The sequence below is a fragment of the Macaca mulatta genome, chromosome X (genome assembly GCF_049350105.2).
Source record: "Macaca mulatta isolate MMU2019108-1 chromosome X, T2T-MMU8v2.0, whole genome shotgun sequence".
NCBI classification, from domain to species: Eukaryota; Metazoa; Chordata; class Mammalia; order Primates; family Cercopithecidae; genus Macaca; species Macaca mulatta.
This window is the reverse complement of record NC_133426.1, coordinates 41,211,277-41,233,827: the sequence shown is the minus strand read 5'-3', so window position 1 is coordinate 41,233,827 and position 22,551 is coordinate 41,211,277. Positions and strand designations below refer to the sequence as shown.

The following is a 22,551-nucleotide window of genomic DNA, read 5'->3' as shown; positions in this document are numbered from 1 at the left end:
AATGCCCGGCTACTGCGCGCTCCCTCAGGTCTAACCTCACGGGATTTCCTACTTAGTCCCGTCGCCCCTAGCAGTCCTGTCTTGGAGCTTGGAGCGCCAAATGCTGTCCCAGTTCTCCCGAGCTACACTTCCCGTGCTCTCCGCTAAAACCGTAGTCTCAGCCTCGGAGGTCTCGAGATCTCGCGAGAACTTGCGTTTCCCGTTTACCACCAGCTAAAAGGCCTGGAAATGTTAACCTAGGCCTCTTCGCTCCCCTTTCCAACCCTATGCACTCAGCTTTAGTTTTTCGGGTTTTTTTTCTTGGGTTTTTTTTTTTCTTTTCTTTTCTTTTTTTTTTCCATCACTGGCCTTCACTCTTCCTCTCTCAGTTCCCGGGCTTGGAGATGTGGTGGGATTTCTCCGGTCTAATCTGCCCTCGGTCTTCCGCGTGTAGCCTCCCCGAAGTCGGAGCTAGGCAGACAGTCCCGAAACCGAGAGGGCGGCAGGCCACGTGACCGCAGGTGTCGCGTGCGGTGGCCATTTTGTGAAGCAGGAAACGGTGGCTTGAATTTAGAGTGCTCGGGACGGGGGGGCGGGGAAGAGGAGGAGAGAACAGAGGGAAGGGGAGGAGGGGGAGGAAAAAGAGGGGAGCGGAGGAAGGGGAAAGGAGGAGGGAGGAGGGTAGGATGGTGACGGGGCGGGAGTCGGGGGGAAATGGAGGGGAGCCGGCGGCGCGCTGGTGGCCCGACACCTCCCTGCGCTGTTGCCTAGGTAGCGGGGGCGCCGCCTAGAAACACACAATGGCCCCTCCCGGCCAACCCCCAGACGTGTGCGCGCGCGCCCCCACCCCCCGCGGTGAGGGAACAATGAGACAGTCACGCGCTGATCCAGAGCCGCCGCTGGCGCGCCCTCCCGGGACCCCTGCCCTCCGCAGGAATGCGGGCTACATTTGCCCCTAGCTTCTTCTCGCTGGGCACCCAGCTGCTTAGGGCAGGTGAACACCGGCGTTGCGGGGAGCCTGCGGGTCGCGAACGGCTCTTCTAGGGCCCAAGGGTGTCGGGAATGTTTGTGGTCGGTGCAACCTGGGCCTGCAGGAGGGGCTGCAGCGGGGTTACCCTCAGGCCGCTGCGGTGTATGAGGAACGGGAGGAACCACGTTTCTGCCGTCGGAGGAACCTCTTCCCGTGGCCCCCTCCCAGGCAGGCCACCCCAAGTCCCGGCTTCGGTGCCGCAGGCCCTTAAATACAAGAAGATGTGTTTACTAGTGGATTCCCGGCTTTGAGCCGGCACACGCACATCCGTGGTTTCTTACGACCGCTTTCCCCTCTCCCTTCTGACCCTCAGCCCGACGGAATTAAATAAAACGCAGTGGTTTCCACCACCCTCCAAAGGGTCTTCTGCTGCCAGGATTCAAATAGTTCGTGCTTATCACATAATTTACCATACACAAAACTTCTCTCCCCAATTTTTAAAATCGAAATGGAAATTCGAACGAGATAGGGAGAGAATATCACACTGTCGGGGGCAAGTGGTTTAACGGCTTTGGGTCTCAATTTCCTCATCTATAAAAGGAGTCTGCTACATTCCATAACCCTGTGAAAGACCCAACTCCTTTTCATAACTAGTATTTTCTAACGTCCCTTTTACCTATACTGAAATAACAAATCATAGGTAATACTATGTAAACCTACAAACACAATTTCAAAAAACATGACCTATTAACAAACGGAAGCAAAATGATTATAATAAAACAACGTATTATAATATGTTAATGCCGCTGCACAGCTACGCTAACTGGTAGGAAGATACCTGCCCAGTAGAGCCACAAATGCGAACTGGAAAGGTGTTTTGATTTCACAACTCGAGTTCCATGTACAGCATTGCTACTAGGAACCTCATTTTCCACAATGTTGAACTATTAATAATGTTTAAATAAAACAGTACAGTCTTCCTTCCGTTGAAATAGTAGTTGCATTTGTGGAAAATTCAGAATATATGGAAACTGGGCAAAGATACTTTGTGTTCATATGTAAAACAGTGTTAGTTCTAGGCTTAGATGATAATGAACTAGCTTTTCACCGACATCAGTGTCCAGTGGTTCAATTCTTCGCTCTATGGGAATGACCAGCATCACAGAACATCCTAGCATGCCTAGCTCCTGCCCACTAAATGCCAGTAGCCCTCGCCAGTCATTGTGACGACCAGAAATACACAGATTTCTACAATGCCCTTTGGAGAGTCACTAGGTTTAATGATATTAGGGTCCCTTCCTGCCCTGAGATTCGTGGATTCTCATGGAGTATTGGTGAAGGACCTCGGTTTTGTTTCAGTTTCGTTTTCCTATGAACCAGGGTAAACATGAGTCAGGTTCAAAAACTGTGAGTTCCGATAGCTCTTCAAAATGCATATAGCAACAATGGGATGCACTGACTACCCTGGTTCTGGGCTTTGTTTTACTTTTGAGTAGAGCCGAGTACAGGGTACTGCCATGGGAGTACCTAAAAGAATTAAAATATACAGCAGTTCCCTATTTTCAATTAACCCCTGCTCATAGGCATACTCAGTTCAAACCAACAGGGTATTTTGTTAATCAATATGTTATAATTGAAATATCCAATTGGAGAGGAAGCGGGAAAACATACAAAGCTTTGTCTTCAAACACATTCACTCTGAAAAAGAATGATGTGCACACTTGAGGCAGCTAAATAAATGAGCCAACTTTCACAGCACTCCGAATGACTTTTCCATTAAGCAACATTTGCATATTTTCTCCACATGGCACTTATTTGCAAATTTTATTTGAAGTGACCTAAAAAGGGTTAGAAATGGCTGAAACCAGGAAAATTTTTTTTTGCACGCTCCCTTTCTTAATGTTTCCAGGCATTTTAAGTGCCCATATTGAAGCAAATGAACTTCCTGCAACACCGCCCCTTCTCCCGCCGCCCCACTTCCACCCCCATTCCTGGAGGTAGCGCAGTGAACCAGAGCCTAGGAATTGCAACTCCTCTAACTAGCAGTTCAGCTCCCTGCTTACAGGCACCAGGCAACCGTGTTGACAGTGCCCCGGCTTCCTTATCTATAAAGTTGGAATACAAGTAGTCTCTGCCTCCAAGAGTGTTTGTGATTCAAGGACTTGTGCATGAATTGAAAGTGCTTTGCGAGGCAGGGCGTGGTGGATAATGCCTGTAATCCCAGCACTTTGGGAGGCCTAGGCACGCGGGATCACTTGAGTCCACGAGTTCCGGCGTGGTGGCGCGCGCCTGTAATCCCAGCTACTCCGGAGGCTGAGGTGGGAGAATGGCTTGAGCCCAGGAGGTGGAGTTTGCAGTGAGCTGAGATTGCGCCACTGCACGCCAGCCTGGGCGACAGAGTGAAACCCGTCTCAAGAAAAAAAAAAAACGGGGGGTGGGGAGGAGAGGTAGTGTTTATTTATTTATTTATTTATTTATTTATTTATTTTAGTGCTTTGCAGGAAGTAAGAGCTTGGTACCGAGTGGCTCTGGATCCACATACACGTGTCTAGCTCCCATCCTCTCAACTCCCCTAGTAGAGTAAGTTGCTCTGGGCACTGGACTCCCACCGTCTCCACTGTTCAAACCTCCATTGTAATTCCGTGTGGTACTGCAGCTGTGTGTGAGCCCACAAAGGACAGGAAGTTTGCCACACCTCTCTATGCAGAATGGAGACTGAGGTAGACTGAAATCACATTATCGCGATGCACATAAATAATGTGCCCAAGTAACCTCAAACCTGGGACAAAGATGATTAGACTATTCCGAAGCTAGAAGAAAAGGAGTTGTAGAAAGGATTCCAAGAGATAGGTACCCTAAAGCCTTTAGTGAATTTCATGATTGCCAGTCATTTTTCTGCAAGGTCCAGGGGAAGGGCCTCCTGGGTCCAGCTGATCCATACTTTTTTTTAGGGTGGATTTGGAATAAAGTTCAAAGACATGGACCTTCACTATAATAAGAAGGATAATTATATGTGTGGAGGTAAATGCAGTTCCCTACTTACTCTCTCTGGTTTGGTGGTTTTGTTTTTTTTTTTTTTTTTTGAGATGAAGTCTTGCTCTGTCACCCAGGCTGGAGTGCCATGGCGCGATCTCGGCTCACCACAATCTCCGCCTCCTGGGTTCAAGCAATTCTCCTGCCTCAGCCTCCCGAGTAGCTGGGATTACAGGCATGTGCCACCAGGCCCGGCTAATTTTGTATTTCTAGTAGAGATGGGGTTTCCCTCCATGTTGGTCAGGCTGGTCTGGAACTCCCGATCTCAGGTGATCTGCCCGCCTCGGCCTCCCAAAGTGTTGGGATTACAGGCATGAGCCACCACACCCGGCCTTAGGCAATTATTATACTCCCAAACAGCAGATCCAGCATGGAATCTGCTTACTTTCCACAAAGAAGACAAGATCAAAAACAAAATTGTATCAAAGGGCATCTTTTCTACCACTAAAATTGCTAAAAATATTTTCAAACAGCAAAGCTCAGTGCACTTCTGCCTTTGTTTATGCAAAGTGACCGAAGACTGAAGTCTTGGAAGTACAGTGAAGGGGGTTGGGTCATGTGCCCTCAGGAGGCCAAGCTGCCTCTTAGGCAGTAGGAGCATTTTTAGCAGTCACTCTTTCAGGCCATGCAGAACTTAAAGCCTAGCCATACCTCACAGATAGGGCTGCGGGCTGCATAGCAGTCCTGTGTTGGAATTATATATTTACTTCAAACCAATTTACTCTCCCCTACACCTTCCTACTTACAGATTATTGCTGTTATTGTGCTACAGACCTTTCTTGATGTCTATTAGATTTAATCTTTTTTTTTTTTTTGAGATGGAGTTTCGCTCTTGTTGCCCAGGCTGGAATGCAATGGCACGATCTCGGCTCACTGCAACCTCTGCCTCCCAGGTTCAAGCAATTCTCCTGTCTCAGCCTCCCGACTAGCTGGGATTACAGGCATGTAATCCCACACCCGGCTAATTTTGTATTTTTTGTAGAGACGGGATTTCTCCATGTTGGTCAGGCTGGTCTCGAACTCCCGACCTCAGGTGATCCGCCTGCCTCAGCCTCCCAAAGTGCTAGGATTATAGGCGTGAGCCACTGCGCCTGGCCTAGATTTAATCATTTTTAAAGCTTTTAAAACTTTTTCAAGGTTTTAACTTTGATTTATTTAATTTTTTTTTTTTAAGAGACAGGATCGGGGGCTGGGCGCGGTGGCTCAAGCCTGTAATCCCAGCACTTTGGGAGGCCGAGACGGGCGGATCACGAGGTCAAGAGATCGAGACCATCCTGGTGAACACGGTGAAACCCCGTCTCTACTAAATAGTACAAAAAACTAGCTGGGCGAGGTGGCGGGCGCCTGTAGTCCCAGCTACTCGGGAGGCTGAGGCAGGAGAATGGCGTAAACCCGGGAGGCGGAGCTTGCAGTGAGCTGAGATCCGGCCACTGCACTCCAGCCTGGGCGACAGAGCGAGACTCCGTCTCAAAAAAAAAAAAAAAAAAAAAAAAGAGACAGGATCTCCATCTGCTGTCCAGGCTGGACTGTAGTGCACTTACAGCTCTCTGCAGCCTCAAACTCCTGAGCTAAAGTGATCCTCCAGCCTCAGCCTCCTAAAGTGCTAGGATTACAGGCATGGGCCACCACACTCAGCCCTTTAAAGACATCTTTTTTTTCTTTTTTTTTTTGAGACGGAGTCTCACTCTGTTGCCCAGGCTGGAGTGCAGTGGCGCAATCTCGGCTCACTGCAACCTCCGCCTCCCAGGTTCAAGCGATTCTCCTGCCTCGGCCTCTCGAGTAGCTGGGTCTACAGGCACATGCTACCACACCCAGCTAATTTTTTGTATTTTTTAGTAGAGACGGGGTTTCACTGTGTTAGCCAGGATGGTCTCGATCTCCTGACCTCCTGATCCACCCGCCTTGGCCTCCCAAAGTGCTGGGATTACAGGCATGAGCCACCGCACCTGGCCCAAAGACATCTTGCTATAACTGTCCAACTCAGTGTCCTCTCAAGAAATACAAACTGATTGGCCGGGCAAGGTGGCTCATGCCTGTAATCCCAGCACTTTGGGAGGCCGAGGTGGGTGGATCATAAGGTCAGGAGTTCTAGACCAGCCTGGCCAACACGGTGAAACCCCCATCTCTACTAAAAATACAAAAATTAGCTGGGTGTGGTGGTGGGCTCCTGTAATCCCAGCTACTCAGGAGGCTGAGGCAGGAGAATCGCTTGAACCCGGGAGGCGGAGGTTGCAGTGAGCCAAGATTGTGCCATTGCACTCCAGCCTGGGCGACAGAGCAAGAATCTGCCTCAAAAAAAAAAAAAAGAAAAAGAAAAGAAAAAAGAAATACAAACTGAGCACAGTGGCTCATGCCTATAGTCCTAGCTACTTGGGAGGCTGAGGCTGGAGGATGACTTAGCTCAGGAGTTTGAGGATGCAGAGAGCTATAAGTGCACTATAGTCCAGCCTGGACAGCAGATCGAGACCCCATCTCTTAAATAAAGAAAAATTTTTTAAAAAACAAAAAAAAAAAGAAAGAAAAAGAAAAAGAAAAACTGGGCCAGTCATGGTGGCTCACGCCTGTAATTGCAGCTTTGGGAGGCCAAGGTGGGAGGATCCATTGAATCTAGAAGTTTGAGACCAGCGTGGGCAACATAGCAAGCTGCCATCTCTACAAAAAATGAAAAATTAGCCAGGTGTAGTGGCATGCATCTGTAGTCCCAGCTACTCAGGAAGCTAAGGTGGGAGGACTGCTCGAGCTTGGGAGTGCAACACTGCAGTGAGGCGTGATCAGACACAGGGTGAGACCATGTCTCAAAAAAAAAAAAAGGCCGGGCGCGGTGGCTCAAGCCTGTAATCCCAGCACTTTGGGAGGCCGAGACGGGCAGAACACGAGGTCAGGAGATCGAGACCATCCTGGCTAACACAGTGAAACCCCGTCTCTACTAAAAAATACAAAAAACTAGCCGGGCGAGGTGGCGGGCGCCTGTAGTCCCAGCTACTCGGGAGGCTGAGGCAGGAGAATGGCGCAAACCCGGGAGGCAGAGCTTGCAGTGAGCTGAGATCCAGCTACTGCACTCCAGCCTGGGCGACAGAGCCAGACTCCGTCTCAAAAAAAAAAAAAAAAAAAAAAAAAAAAAAAAAAGGCCAGGCGTGGTGGTTCACGCCTGTAATCCTAACACTTTGGGAGACTGAGGCAGGCAGCTCACCTGAGGTCAGGAGTTCAAGACCAGCCTGGCCAACATGGCGAAACCCCATCTCTACTAAAAACACACACACACACACACAAAAAAAAATTAGCTGGGCGTGTTGACGGGCGCCTGTAATCCCAGCTACTCGGGAGCCTGAGGCAGGAGAATCGCTTGGACCTGGGGGGCAGAGGTTGCAGTGAGCCGAGATCACACCACTGCACTCCAGCCTGGGCAACAAGAGCGAAATTCCCTCTCAAAAAACAAACAAACAAACAAACAAACAAAATGGATCATTTGTCCTGTAGAACTTTCCAATCTCTCCCCGCAACCTCACCCTTTGTGTGTCTACCAGAGTTTTCTTCTTGAACACAGTCCTATTGTGCCATTTTCCTGCTCGAAAACCTCTGACACCTCCCATGGCATTCAAGGTCATTGCGGACCTAGCACCCATCCAGTCAGGATGGCTCCTGTCCTCCACGGTTCCCCACCCCTCTTGTGCACTTTGCCCCCTTCTGCCACCCCACCCCAAGGCTGCACTTTTTGCTCCTCCACTGGACTTCTCACGATTCTTTGAGCGTGCTCAACATCTCTCCACCTCTGCACCTTTGTTCACCACATCCCTCCCGGCACCTGTGCTTCCACCTTCTAATCCCTGCGTACACACTCAGCCAATGACGGTTAATTTTAATGTGTCAACTTGGCTAGGCCATGGTACCCAGATATTTGGTCAAATATCAGTCTAGATGTCACTGTAAAGGTATTATTTATTATTTATTATTTTTTATTTTTTGAGACGGAGTCTCGGTCTGTCGCCCAGGCTGGAGTGCAGTGGTGCAATCTTGGCTCACTGCAACCTCCACCTCCCAGGTAGAAGTGATTCTCCTGCCTCAGCCTCCCGAGTAGCTGGGATTGCAAGTGTGCACCACCACACCGGCTAATTTTTGTATTTTTAGTAGAGACGGGGTTTCACCATGTTGGCCAGGCTGGTCTCAAACTCCTGACCTCAGGTGATCCACCCGTCTCAACCTCCCAAAGTGCTGGGATTATGGGCGTAAGCCATCGTGCCCAGCCGTGTAAAGGTATTTTTTAGATGAGACTGATATTTGAATCAGTAGACTGAATAAAGTGGGTTAGCCTCCATATTGCAGGCAGTCCTCATCCAGTCAGTTGATGACTTTAAAACACTGAGGTCTCTCTAGGAAGAGGGAATTCTGCCTCCAGACTCCCTTCAGACTCAAGACTACAACATCAACTTTTCCTTGGGTCTCCAGCCTGTCCGCCAGCTTGTCCTAAAGATTTTGGATTGGCCGGGCGCGGTGGCTCAAGCCTGTAATCCCAGCACTTTGGGAGGCCGAGACGGGCGGATCACGAGGTCGGGAGATCGAGACCATCCTGGCTAACATGGTGAAACCCCGTCTCTACTAAAAAATACAAAAAACTAGCCGGGCGAGGTGGCGGGCGCCTGTAGTCCCAGCTACTGGGGAGGCTGAGGCAGGAGAATGGCGGGAACCCGGGAGGCGGAGCTTGCAGTGAGCTGAGATCCGGCCACTGCACTCCAGCCTGGGCGGCAGAGCGAGACTCCATCTCAAAAAAAAAAAAAAAAAAAAGATTTTGGACTTGCTAACCCCACTGTCATGTAAGCCGATTCCTTAAATACAAACATACTCTCTCTCTCTCCCCCCCCATATACACATACCCGTGCATCCTATTGGTTCTGTTTCTCTGGAAGACCTTGACTAATACAGTCTTTCCTGCTCTGCGCTCCCATAACCCTTATTGTATATCCATCTTTGCCTGTTTTGTATGATATGTAATCAGACACAGGTCGGTTTTTTTTTTTTTTTTTTTTTTTTTTTTTTTTTTTTTAAGACAGTCTCACTCTGTCACCCAGGCTGGAGTGCAGTGGTGCGATCTTGGCTCACTGCAACCTCTGCCTGCCGGGTTCAAGCAATTCTCCTGCCTCAGCCTCCTGAGTAGCTGGGATTACAGGCCTGCACCACCACGCCCAGCTAATTTTTGTATTCTTGGTAGAGACTGGGTTTCACCATGTTGGCCAGGCAGATCTCAAACTCCTGGACCCTAGTGATCCTCCCACCTTGGCCTCCCAAAGTGCTGAGATCACAGGCATGAGCCACTGTGCCTGGTCCACAGGTCAGTTTCCTCCATAGCTACACATCCACTGAGGGCAGACCATTTCTCCTGGTCTGCACACTCCATGGAATCTAGTGGTTTTTTTTTTTTTTTTTTTTTTTTTTTGAGAGACAGGGTCTCACTCTGTCACCCATACTGGAGTTGCAGTGGCATGATCATAGTTCATTGCAGCCTGGAACTCCTGGACTCAAGTGATTCTCCTGCCTCAGTCTCTTCAGTAGCTAGGACCACAGAGGTGTACCACTATGACTGGCTAGGTTTTAAATTTTTTTTTTTGTAGAAACAGGGTCTCACTGTGTTGCTTAGGCTGGTCTTGAACTCCTGGGCTCAAGCGATCCTCCAATCTCAGCCCTTCAAAATGCTGGGATTATAGGCATGAGCCACCTTGCCTGGCCTCTTAAAGGTCCTGCTCCATCAAGAAAGGAGATGCCCCAAAACACAGGCAGGAGAACTAGAGAAAGGGAGAGCTTGAACAGCATCAAGGGAGAAGGAGCCAACCCAGAAAGGAAACCCATGGCAGGGGTTACCAACGCAGATGCCTCCAGGGCTAGACAGGTCATGTGGGTGGAGGAGGCAGCAGAGAACAGATGAGGGTGGGATGGGGTGATCGGCATGGGTGCCCCATGAAGGGCCAGCCCATTATTTCCCTATGGGAATATAGGCACAGTGATGCCAGCTTTTTCAAGAGAGGCTGGAAATCCAGATTTTTGTGTAAAATGTCCCAGTTTGTAACTGTTGGCAGCTAATTCTGATTATTTCAGTGCACTGTTTGTGTCTAGAAGGCTTCAGGGCTACTGGTACTGTTCTGTTTTTCAGGCCGGGTTGATGGGTACATGAGTGTTTGGTTTTCCTGTATTTTTCTTGCCTTATAGAAATATAAATATCGGCCGGGTGCAGTGGCTCACACCTGTAATCCCAACACTCTGGGAGGCCAAGGTGGGTGAATCACCTGAGGTCAGGAGTTCAAGACCAGCCTGGCCAACATGGTGAAACCTCGTCTCTACTAAAAATACAAAAATTAACCACGTGTGGTGGTGCATGCCTGTAATCCCAGCTACTCAGGAGACTGAGGTAGGATAATTGCTTGAACCCCAGGGTGGGGGCAGAGGTTGCAGTGAGCCAAGTTTTCACCACTGCGCTCCAGCCTGGGTGAAAAAGCAAAACTCCATCTCAAAAAAAAAAAAAAAAAAAAAAAAGAATATTTTAAATATCATTTCATATGTATTCAAAATTAAATTGAGAACTCTCAAAACCTTTTCTGTGAGTTCAGTTTTGTCGGCAGACCACCCATTTGCATCCCCTGCTGGGTATTAGCTTGTTGCTTTGCAGTACTTGTCGATTAAATGAGGTGTGTGGCTATACACTTTCACTTGAATATTAATCAGTTAAGTGTTACTTTGTGCTGAAAATAGAAAAAGTCAGCAGTGCTGTTTCTTCTACAAGAATTGTTCTGTGAAAGGAAAAATGTTGCAGCTCACCAACTGCCGCCCACTCTTTCCTCTCTGGAATATTTTTGAACCTATCATGTGTTACCTTTCACACAACTTGATATTGAATATAAGAAGAAATATTAATCATTCTGCATAAACCAAAGTCTGACTTCAAACGTACTCATGATTTTGATAAAGTCTGTATGTGTGTATATGAAGGCACAATTTGCATCTCAGAATCTAAGAGACATCTAAATACTGGCACCAAGGATATATAGCTGTCTTTGGTTCCAAAGTTGTCCAGCACATATTTTGGATGAAGTAACTATGAGTCACTTGCAGCCTGGAACAAGTTACTTCACCATTCTGTGCCTCAATTTCCTCACTTATAAGTTTCTAGGCTGGGTGCGGTGGCTCACACCTATAATCGCAGCACTTTGGGAGGCTGAGGTGGGAGGATCACTTGAGCCTGGGAGTTCGAGACCAGTCTGGGCAACAAAGCGAGACCTCATCTCTATAAAAAAAAATAATAAAATAAATAAATAAAATACATTTCTACATATGTGTGATACATTATTTTATCTAGGTGGCAGAAGTAAACCACAGAGGAGGAAAGTACCAAATCAAATCAAATTATTTTACTCATTCAAGAGATGTTTATTGGACGAGTGTGGTGGTTCACGTCTGTAATCCCAGCACTTTGGGAGGCTGAAGCGGGTGGATCACCTGATGTCAGGAGTTCAAGACCAGCCTGGCCAACATGGTGAAACCCCGTCTCTACTAAAACTACAAAAAATATTAGCCGCGTGTGGTGGCATGCACCTGTAATCCCAGCTACTCGGGAGGATAAAACAGAACAGGGGAATCGCTTGAACCCGGGAGGTAGAGATAGCAGTGAGCCAAGATCGCGTCGCTGCACTCCAGCCTGGGTGACAGAGTAAGACTCCATCTAAAAAAAAAAAAAAAAAAAAAAGGATATTTATTGAACACCATGCTAAGTAAGTAAGTAAGGGCTCTGGGGAAGACAAAAAAGTTTAGGACATGGCCTCTACTGTCATGGAATTGGAGAGACAAGACACACGCACAAAATATTATGACACAACATGAGGCAATATGTATTGCCGGCCATCTAGACTGTGAGCTCCTCTACGGCGGGGCCTGCATTATATTCGTCTTTGTAAATGTGGAGCAAATGAATGAATAGTACCAAAAGCACAGTAGCTATTCTAAGGAGGAAGATGCCATCGTGGACTTGAAAGTTCGTGAAGCGGTCCTTCCTGTGACTGACGTCATCGGGAGATTTGCTTTCCTTTTCTCTGAAAGAAGAGGAAATTGAAACTGAGTGGCCCATGATGGAAAGAGGGGAAGTCTAGGGGTACAGGAAGCCCCTGGGTGAAGTCAGAGGCTAACGTGGGGTTCAGAGCGACCGTGGCCATCGGCCTGACCGTCTTTGTGCTTTCTGTCGTCACTATCATCATCTGCTTCACCTGCTCTTGCTGCTCCCTCTACAAGATGTGCCGCTGACCGCGTCCAGTTGTGACCACCACCACGTCCCCCACTGTGGTGCATGCCCCTTACCTTCAGCCTCCAAGTGTGCCACCTAGCTACCCTGGACTACCAGGGCTACCACCCCATGCCCCCCTCCCCCAGCCAGGAATGCCAGCAGCACCCTACCCAATGCAGTACCCATCACCTTACCTGGCCCAGCCCACGGGCCTGCCGGCCTACCTCGAGACCCTGGCTAGAGGAACAGCCACACCCTACCCCACCAGCCAGCCTCCTTCCAACCCGGCCTACATGGATGCCTCGAAGGCGGCCCCCTGAGCGTGCCCTGGCCTCTCTGGCTGCCACTTGTTCATGTCATGTGTATGTGAGTGGTGTGCAGGCACGGTTCCTTACACCCCGTGTGTGCTGCATGTGTCCTGTCTGTATATGTGGCTTCATCTGATGTCTACTAGGTGGGGAGTGATCCTTGCCAGAGTGGGCTGGGACCAGACTTTGTTCTCTTCCTCACCTGAAATTATGCTTCCTAGAATCTCAAGTCAAACTTGAAGAATGGGGTGGTGGGGGCACCCTGGGAGGTGGCCCCTGAGAGGTGGGGGACTCTCCAGGGCACATCTGGAGTTCTTTTCCAGCTTACCCTAGGGCGACAGAGTGCGGCCTGTCACACTAGGATGGTGCAGCTTTCTGTGAGTATTTTGCAGATGTGTCCTGATTTCAGCAGCATAGCCAGCTGCCACTTGAGGCCATAGCTTGTCCCCAGAGTTGGGGGTACCCTTTGCAGAGCCAGAGACATAATGCAGGTAAAGCTTGGGATCTGACCAAGTTGGGCTTTGATCCTTTGGGCCGATGTCCCATTGCTCCCTGGAGCCTGTGTCATGCCCACTGGGGGTCAGGCAGCCTCCTGAAGCCAGAACACCTCAGGCAGAGCCCTGCTCACCTGAGAGCTGTCTACCTGGACTGTTCCTGTCCCTGCATCCTCCCTGGGACCACCTGGAGGGCCACATCCACACCCAGCCTAGCTGCCCACGGGGAGCTCTCCTGCCCTTGCTGGCCCTGCCCTTCCCACAGGTGAGCAGGGCGGCCTGTCCACCAGCACACTCAAGCCTCTTCCCTGCAGTGTTTTCATTTGATTTTAGCCAAACGTTTTGCCTATTTTCTGGGTTTTCTTGTTTGTTTCTTTTTTTTTTTTTTTTTTTGGAGACAGAGTCTGGCTCTGTTGCCCAGGCTAGAGAGAGGGCTATGGCACGATCTCGGCTCACTGCAACCTCTGCTTCCCAGGTTCAGGTGATCCTCCTGCCTCAGTCCCCCTAGTAGCTGGGATTACAGGCACGTGCCACCATGCCTGGTTAATTTTTTTTTTTTAGTAGAGATGGGGTTCCGCCTTGATTGCCAAGCTGGTCTCGAACTCCTGACCTCAGGTGATCCACCTGCCTTGGCCTCCCAAACTGCTGGGATTACAGGTGTGTCTTCTGTTTTAAAACATGATAGGTGGCCGGGCGCGGTGGCTCAAGCCTGTAATCCCAGCACTTTGGGAGGCTGAGACAGGTGGATCACGAGGTCAGGAGATCAAGACCATCCTGGCTAACATGGTGAAACCCCGTCTCTACTAAAAAAAAAATACAAAAAACTAGCTGGGCGAGGTGGCGGGCGCCTATAGTCCCAGCTACTTGGGAGGCTGAGGCAGGAGAATGGCGTAAACCCAGGAGGCGGAGCTTGCAGTGAGCTGAGATCCGGCCACTGCACTCCAGCCTGGGCGACAGAGTGAGACTCCGTCTCAAAAAAAAAACAAAAAAAAAACAAAAAAACCATGATAGGTGATATGAGACTGAAACCCCTGGGTTGTGGAGGGAAATTGGCCCGGAGGAGAGGAATAACCTGGCTAATGTGAGAGTTTCTGCTTCCCCTGACACCGGCTTCATGGAATATGCAACTCCTATACCCCAGTCCATCCAGTGTGTTCTGGCAGCAGGGACACCTGGGCCAAGGGGCTGTCTGGACCAAAGGTGTGGTGTGGGGTCCTGGATGGCAGCTCTGGCCCAGACATGAATACCTCGGTGTTCCCCGTCCCTCTGTTACTGTTTCACCAGAGCTGTCTCGTGGAGGGAAAATCGATAAGACAAGGTCCTAATTAGACATGGGGCTGAAATGCTTTCTCAGGTTTTGAGGCTCAAGTATTTATTGCAATGAAAATTTAAGGGCCAGGCATGGTGGCTCATGCCTGTAATTCCAGCACTTTGGAAGGCCAAGGCAGGAGGATCATATGAGGTCAAGAGTTCGAGACCAGCCTGACCAACATGGTGAAACCCCATCTCTACTAAAAATACAAAAATTAGCCGGACATGGTGGCAGGCGCCTGTAATTCCAGCTACTGGAGGGGCTGAGGAAGGAGAATTGCTTGAACCTGGGAGGCAGAGGTTGCAGTGAACTGAGATCGCACCATTGCACTCCAGCCTGGGCAACAAGAGCAAAATTTCATCTAAAAAAAAAAAAAAAAAATTTAGTATGGGCACGGTGGCTCACGCCTGTAACCCCTGTCTCTAACTAAAAACATCAAAATTAGCCGGCCGTGGTGGCATGCACCTGTAGTGCCCGCTACTGGGGAGGCTGAGGCAGGAGAATCGCTTGAACCCAGGAGGCAGAGGTTGCATTGCTGGATATCGTACCACTGCACTCCAGCCTGGGCTGCAGAGTGAGACTCCAACTCAAAACAAACAAACAAACAAACAAAAAGAAAGAAAAAAATTTAATCAGTCATATATAAGCAAGATCAGGCCTTACACTTAAAAAAATTCTTGGCGGAGAACTGCAGCCTAAAACCAAAGTTTCAATCCCCTTCTTACTGCTGGATCCCTTCCTTCCTCCCAAATGTGTCATTAGACACACTTTTCTAGTTACCTGGGTAGAGAGGATCCTTCTCTACTTGGAATATAGGCCACTGGATAATAAATCTTATCTTGCCTTCCTCAAAGAGTCAGTGCAAAAATGAGACAGCTTGTCATGTGAGGCAAGTCCTTTAAGCTTCTCAGATGAACGTTGCTATATTAGGACCAAGGACTGTTATGCAACAAGACCTATCTACACCTTTCCTTGATACCTGAGCTTCACAGCAAAGATCACTTGTTGAACTAACAGTTGTCATTGTATTTTTGAAAAACGATCACTTCTAGGGGTGCATCCTCCACAAATTTCACAAGATCTCAGTTTGGGGATTAGCCATTTTGGCATTTGGGAAAAGAATCTTGCAGAAAATGAACCAGTGGTAATCATGATGAAAATAATAGCTGGAAATGTTTTTATAGAATATACTATAGCCTGTATATAGCAAGAATAACACTAAGATTTCAACTGGTTTGTAACTGACAAGCAAGGAGTGGCCTTCCCCACTTCCCTGGCCAGAGCAGGTGCTCTGTCTTGAACTCCCACAGCCTGCTTTCCATCCCTTACCACACTTCCACGGAAGGCATGTGCTCGGAAGTCTCTGTCCCGGCCAGGTGCAGTGGCTCACACCTGCAATCCCACAACTTTGGGAGACCAAGTCAGGCGGATCACCTGAGGTCAGGAGTTCGAGACCAGCCTGGCCAACATGGTGAAACCCCATTTCTACTAAAAATACAAAAATTAGCCAGGTGTGGTGGTGGGGGCCTGTAGTTCCAGCTACTTGGAAGGCTGAGGCAGGAGAATGACTTGAACCTGGGAGACGGAGGTTGCAGTGGGCCGAAATTGTGCCACTGCACTCCAGCCTGTGTGACAGAGTGAGACTCTATCTAAAAAAAAAAAAAAAGTCTCTGTCCCCACTAGACTATGAACACTTAAAGGCAACTGTATTATATTAATTTTCAGATCACTAGCACCTGGGACTGAACCTGGAACATAGTAAGTACTCAATAAACGTTGACTGAATGGGTAGATGAAATTTGTACATGCCGTTACTTGGCATGGATTAAAGGGCAAGCCAGGAGATGATAATGATTATTATTATTTTCATAATTTTAATTTTTATTGTTTTGACACAGGGTCTCGCTCTGTCACTCCAGGCTAGAGTGCAGTGGCATGATCGCAGCTCACTGCAGCCTCCAACTCCTGGCCTCAAGCGATCCTTCCACCCCACTCTCCCAAGTAGCTGGGACCACAGGCACATGCCACCACAGATGGCTAATTTTTTTTTTTTTTTTGTATTTTTTGTAGAGATGGGGTTTTGCCATGTTGCCCAAGCTGGTCTGGAACTCCTGGACTCAAGAAATCTACCTGCCTCAGCCTCCTAAAGTGCTGGGATTACAGGCCTGAGCCACTGAACCCGGCCTGAGATCATTATTATTTTTTAACTTTTAAGGAGAAACCACATCAAAATTAAAAATTACTCTGCCAAAGACCCTGTTAAGAGGATGAAAAGACAAAGACTGGGAGAAAATATTTGCAAATCACATATCTTACAAAGGACTAGTATCTGGAGTATATAAAGAACTCACAAAACTTATCAGTAATATTAGCCAGGCATGGTGGTGCATGCCTGTAATCCCAGCTACTTGGGAGACTGAGGCAGGAGAATCGCTTGAACCCAGGAGACAGAGGTTGCAGTGAGCTGAGATTGCACCATTGCACTCCAGCCTGGGCAACAAGAGCAAAACTCTGTTTCAAAAAAAAAAAAAAAAAAACTTATTGGTAATAAACAATCCAGTTAGAAAAAGGGCAAAAGACATGAACAGATATTTCCCTGAAGAGGATATACAGATGGCAATTAAGCATGTGAAAAGATGCTCACTGTCATTAGTCATCAGGGAAATGCAAATTAAAACCACAATGAGATATCACCACACACCTATCAGAATGGCAAAAATAAAAAATAGTGACATCAAATGCTGGAGACACAGAGAAACTGGGTCACTTGTAGATTGCTGGTGGGAACGTAAAATGGTACAGCCATTCTGGAGATGGTTTGGCAGTTTATTTATTTATTTATTTATTTATTTTTGAGATGGAGACTCACTCTGCCGCCCAGGCTGGAGTGCAGCGGCATGATCTTGGTTCACTGCAACCTCTGCCTCCCAGGTTCAAGCAATTCTCCTGCCTCAGCCTCCCTAGTAGCTGGAATTACAGGCGTGTGCCACCACACCTGGCTAATTTTTGTATTTTTAATAGAGGCAGGGTTTCACCATGTTGGCCAGGCTAGTCTCGAACTCCCGACCTCAAGTGGTCTGTCTGCCTCGGCCTCCAAAAGTGCTGGGATTACAGGCATGAGCCACTGCGCCGGGCCTATTTATGTATGTATGTATGTATGTATGTATGTATGTATGTATGTATGTATCTATCTATCTATCTATCTATCTATCTATCTATCTATCTACTGCTGTGTTGCCCAGGCTGCTCTTGAAGTCCTGGCCTAAAGCCATCCTCCTCCCAAAGTGCTAGGATTACAAGCATGAGCCATGGCAGTTCCTTTTAAAACTAAAAACGGGTTTACCATACAACCCAGCACTTGCATTTTTGGCCATTTATACCAGAGAAATGAAAGCTTATTTTTACACAGAAACTTCTACACGAATGCTCACAGCAGCTTTGTGATAGCCAAAGCCTAGAAACTGTCCAAATGTTGCTCAATGGATGAATGGTTAACCAAACTTTGATACAGCCATACCATGGAATACTACTCAGCAGTGAAAAAGAAATGAGCCATTGATACAAACAATAACATGGACAGATCCCCAGGGAATTATGTTGAGTGGGAAAAAAAAACAACCTCAAAAGGGTACATGACACATGATTCCATTTATATCACATTCATTGAATAACATAATTCTAGAGATGGAGAACAGTTTAGTGTGGCCTGGGATTAGGGTGGGGGAGGGGGAGGGGAGTGGATGTGGCTATGAAGGGACAGCCCGAGGGAGCCTTGTGGTGATGACAGAGTTAAGCACCTTGATGTGGTGCAACCTACATGTGATAAAATTGCATAGGGACACGCACACACACAGAAATGAGCTCCTGTAAAACTGGCAAAATCTGAATAAGTTCTGTGGATTGTACCAATGGCGATTTCCTGGTTTTGATTTTGTACTATAGTTATGCAACTTCCTGTGAATCTATAATTATTTCAAAATTAAAAGTTTAAAAAAGAAACTAGTCAGTATTTGTGACTCGCAACTTTTTTTTTTTTTATGCACACTCTCTTTCTTTTTTTTTTTTTTTTTAATTTTGAGACAGAGTCTCACTGTGTTGCCCAGACTGGAGTGCAATGGCGCAATCTTGGCTCACTGCAACCTCTGCCTCCTGGGTTCAAGCAATTCTCCTGCCTCAACTTCCCAAGTATCTGGGATTATAGGTGCCCACCACTGCGCCCAGCTAATTTTTGTATTTTTAAAAGAGACAGGGTTTCACCATGTTGGCCAGGCAGGTCTTGAACTCCTGACCTCAAGTGATCCACCCACCTCGGCCTCCCAAAGTGCTGGGATTACAGGGGTGAGCCACCGTGCCCAGCCCACACTGTCTCTCTCTCTCTTTTTTTTTTTTTTTTTGAGACAGAGTTTTGCCCTTATTGCCCAAGCTGGAGTGCAATGGCACGATCTCGGCTCACAGCAACCTCGACCTCCTGGGTTCAAGCGATTCTCCTGCCTCAGCCTCCCGAGTAGCTGGGATTACAGGCATGCGCCACCATGTCAGGCTAATTTTGTATTTTTAGTAGAGAAGAGGTTTCTCCATGTTGGTCAGGCTGGTCTCGAACTCCCGACCTCAGGTGATCTGCTCTCCTCAGCCTCCCAAAGTGCTGGGATTATAGGCATGAGCCACTGCACCTGGCCACACTGTCTCTTTTAAAACTGTTTCTTACGTCATGATGTGTGAGAACTTCACAGCCAATAAACATATGTAGAGCTTCAAATGTGCCTTTAAAGTTTGAATCTTTTGTGATTGTTTCATGGTGGCAATAGTGGGAGCGGATTTCTTTTAAAGGCCCAATACAGGTTCCTTCCCCTTCCTTCCTGAGCATAGAAATCATCATTGCCTTCCTCCTTGGTAAAACTCTTCTGACAAATGTTGGAGTAAAGTGTTTTATTTTTATTTTTATTTTATTTTATTTTATTTCTTTTTTTTTTTTTTAAGTCTAGTCAAGTAAAGCAGTGGGAGCGGAGAAGGAACAAAGAAATCTGTAACTAGTTGTGATCAATTAGTTGTAAACACCACTGCACTGGGACCAGCCAGGGGTGAAGTGTTTTCTGAGGAAGATTGTTATAGTGTCTAGAAACGTAAACCAGTTGACGTTGTACATGCTAGAACATTCTTTTTTGTTGTTGTTGTTGAGACAAGTCTTGATCTGTCCCCCAGGCTGGAGTGCAGTGGTGCAATCACAGCTCTGTGCAGCCCCAACCTCCTAGACTCAAGCGATCCTCCTGCCTCAGCCTCCAGAGTAGCTAGGACTACAGGCATGAGCCACTGCACCCATGCTAGAGCATCCTTTTTACTGTTTTCCCCAAAGTTTTATTGGCCAATTGTGCTCTTTCATTAACCTATCTTTAATAGCAGGAAAGCCTCCTTACTTGGTAATTAACGATCACAACCTCCTTGTATTCTTTCATTTCTTTTTTTTTTTTTTTCTTTGAGATAGAGTCTTGCTTTATTGCCCAGGCTGGAGTGCAGTGGTACAATCTCGGCTCACTGCAACATCCATCTCCCAAGTTCAAGCGATTCTCCTGCCTCAGCATCCCTAGTAGCTGGGACCTCAGGTGTGCACCACCACGCTCAGCTAATTTTTGTTGTTGTTGTTGTTTTTGAGACTCACTGTTTCCCAGGCTGGAGTGCAGTGGCGCGATCTCAGCTCACTGCAACCTCTCCCTCCCAGGTTCAAGCAATTCTCTTGCCTCAGCCTCCAGAGCAGCTGGGACTACAGGCGTGTACCACCACGCCCAGCTAATTTTTCTATTTTTAGTAGAGACAAGGTTTCACCATATTGGCCAGGCTGGTCTTGAACTCCTGACGTCGTGATCCTCCAGCTTTGGCCTCCCAAAGTGCTGGGATTACAGGTGTGAGCCACCTTGCCTGGCCTAATTTTTTTTTTTTTTTTTTTTTGTATTTTTAGTAGAGACGGGGTTTCACTATGTTGGCCAGGCTGGTCTTGAACTCGGGACCTCAGGTGATCCACCCACCTTGGCCTCCCAAAGTGCTGGAATTATAGGCATGAGCCACCGCACCCGGCCCTTGTATTATTTCTTGACCTCATCACAAGGACAAGTGACGAAGATTCTCCCAGGTCCTCCAATCTGAGGTGACCCTCTACTGGGTTGGCTGGGGAAGCTGAGAGAAAAGAAAGGCAAGTCCTGTTAGGGGAACTGTTTCTCCAGAAAGACCTGGGAGCCAGCGGCGTGGGGATGGAATCAGGGCCCTCCTTGTTCTGTGGACCAGCCCCATGTCTGCTCCTGCCTTCCCTGTTGCCATTATTGCCTCTGGCCCTGCAGCCCAGCGCTGCTGGGGAAGGACTGGAATGAGGTGATCTGTTTCTCGCGCTGCTGCCCGCTGGCTTCTCTGGCTGTCACAGCTGGACTCCCAGTCACCTTTGTCACTTCTGAGTTCCTCCCTGTGGGAGGCCCCTGGGCAGCACTGACAAGAGAGTTTACACCATACAGGAATTTGCACAAAGCCTCAGAAAACCAAATGATTTGTCGCATCCTGTGAGACTAAGCCAGTCAAAGATCTGAAATGGTTGATGTTAACATACAGGGTGTCTGTGAACTCTTGAAATGCACATACCATTACTGTATTTGTTGTTGTTTTTTGTTTTTGTTTTTTGAGACTGAGTGTTGCTCTGTTGCCCAGGCTGGAGTGCAGGGGCGCCACCCCTGCTCACTGCAAACTGCAAACTCTGCCTCCTGGGTTCAAACGATTCTCGTGCCTTAGCCTGCTGAAGTAGCTGGGATTACATGCGCCCGCCTCCATACCTGGCTAATTTTTGTATTTTTTGTAGAGACGGGGTTTCATCATGTTGGCCAGGCTGGACTCAAACTCCTGGCCTCAAGTGATTTCCCCACCTCGGCCTCCCAAATTGCTGGGATTACAGGTGCAAGCCACTGCACACGGCCCACTATTTATTTTCTGAAGATATTCTTGATGACATCCTATATTTTTGCCTGTTTCCAGACTGCATGGACACCCTGTATAGTTAGCTAGGGTGTAACTCAATTACTGCATGAATGGAACTGTTTTCAGTCTTGCTATTTATAGGATCCCTGTGGGTTACCTGACTCCAAGCTACTCAGTTTCAGGACTTCTAAGTCATAGATTCATTCATTAGGCAGACATTTTTGAGTGCCATCTGCACCTCAAGACAGCATTGCAGGTAGGCGGAGGAAAGCAACTGCTGTTGATTATCAACCTCGTAGGGAGCACTGACCCCCAGACATATTCTGTGTCTTAGTTTTATTCTTGCTGTTGTAATTTTCTTTTTTCTTTTTTTTTGAGACAGAGTTTCACTTTCGTTGCCCAGGCTGGAGTGCAATGCTGTAATCCCAACCTCCGCCTCCCGGGTTCAAGTGATTCTGCTGCCTCAGCCTCCCAAGTAGCTGGGATTACAGGCATGCGCCACCACGCCCAGCTAATTTTTTTTTTTTTTTTTGTATTTTTAGTAGAGACGGAATTTCACCATGTTGGTCAGTTTGGTCTCGAACTTCTGACATCAAGAGATCCACCGGCCTCGGCCTCCTAAGGTGCTGGGATTACAGGCGTGAGCCATGAGCCACTGTGCCCGGCCATTGTTGTTGTGTTTTTAAGACACAGGGTCTCTCTGTGTTGCCCAGGCTGGTCTTGAGCTCTCAGGTTCCAGGGACCCTCCTGCCTCAGCTTCCCAAGTAGCTGGGATTACAAACATGAGACACCTCCCCTGGCTTCAAACTCTGGGTCTTATCAGTTCGTCTAACATAATCACATGCTTCATTCTTCTGACAGGGAGGGATTAGTGAACCTCCATCACCTCAGTGGCTGTGTTACCCTGACTGACTGAATTTGTGTAATTGTTCAACCATGAGTCTACCAGCCTTGTCATAAGAAACAACAACAACCCACTGACAACTCATCTGGAAAACGACTTCTCTGTTCAAGTCATTTCCATAGCACAAGAAATCTCCGGCAATGTGCCCAGAAGGCCTTTTGTTACTCAATTCCTTAAACTAGTCTTTGAAAAACAAACAGACACCTGCACTGCTCTATGTCTCTGGAAGCAACTGGTTCTTAGAAGACACGATAGAGAAGGCCGGGCACGGTGGCTCACGCCTGTAATCCCAGCACTTTGGGAGGCCAAGGCGGGCGGATCATGAGGTCAGGAGAGAGAACATCTT

General features: G+C 47.9%; 1 pseudogene; it reads left to right on the top strand.

The window, feature by feature from the left end:
- The first annotated feature begins 665 nt into the window (after positions 1-665).
- Positions 666-12,559, top strand: LOC706799 (protein shisa-5-like; annotated as a pseudogene).
- Positions 12,560-22,551: the final 9,992 nt, after the last annotated feature.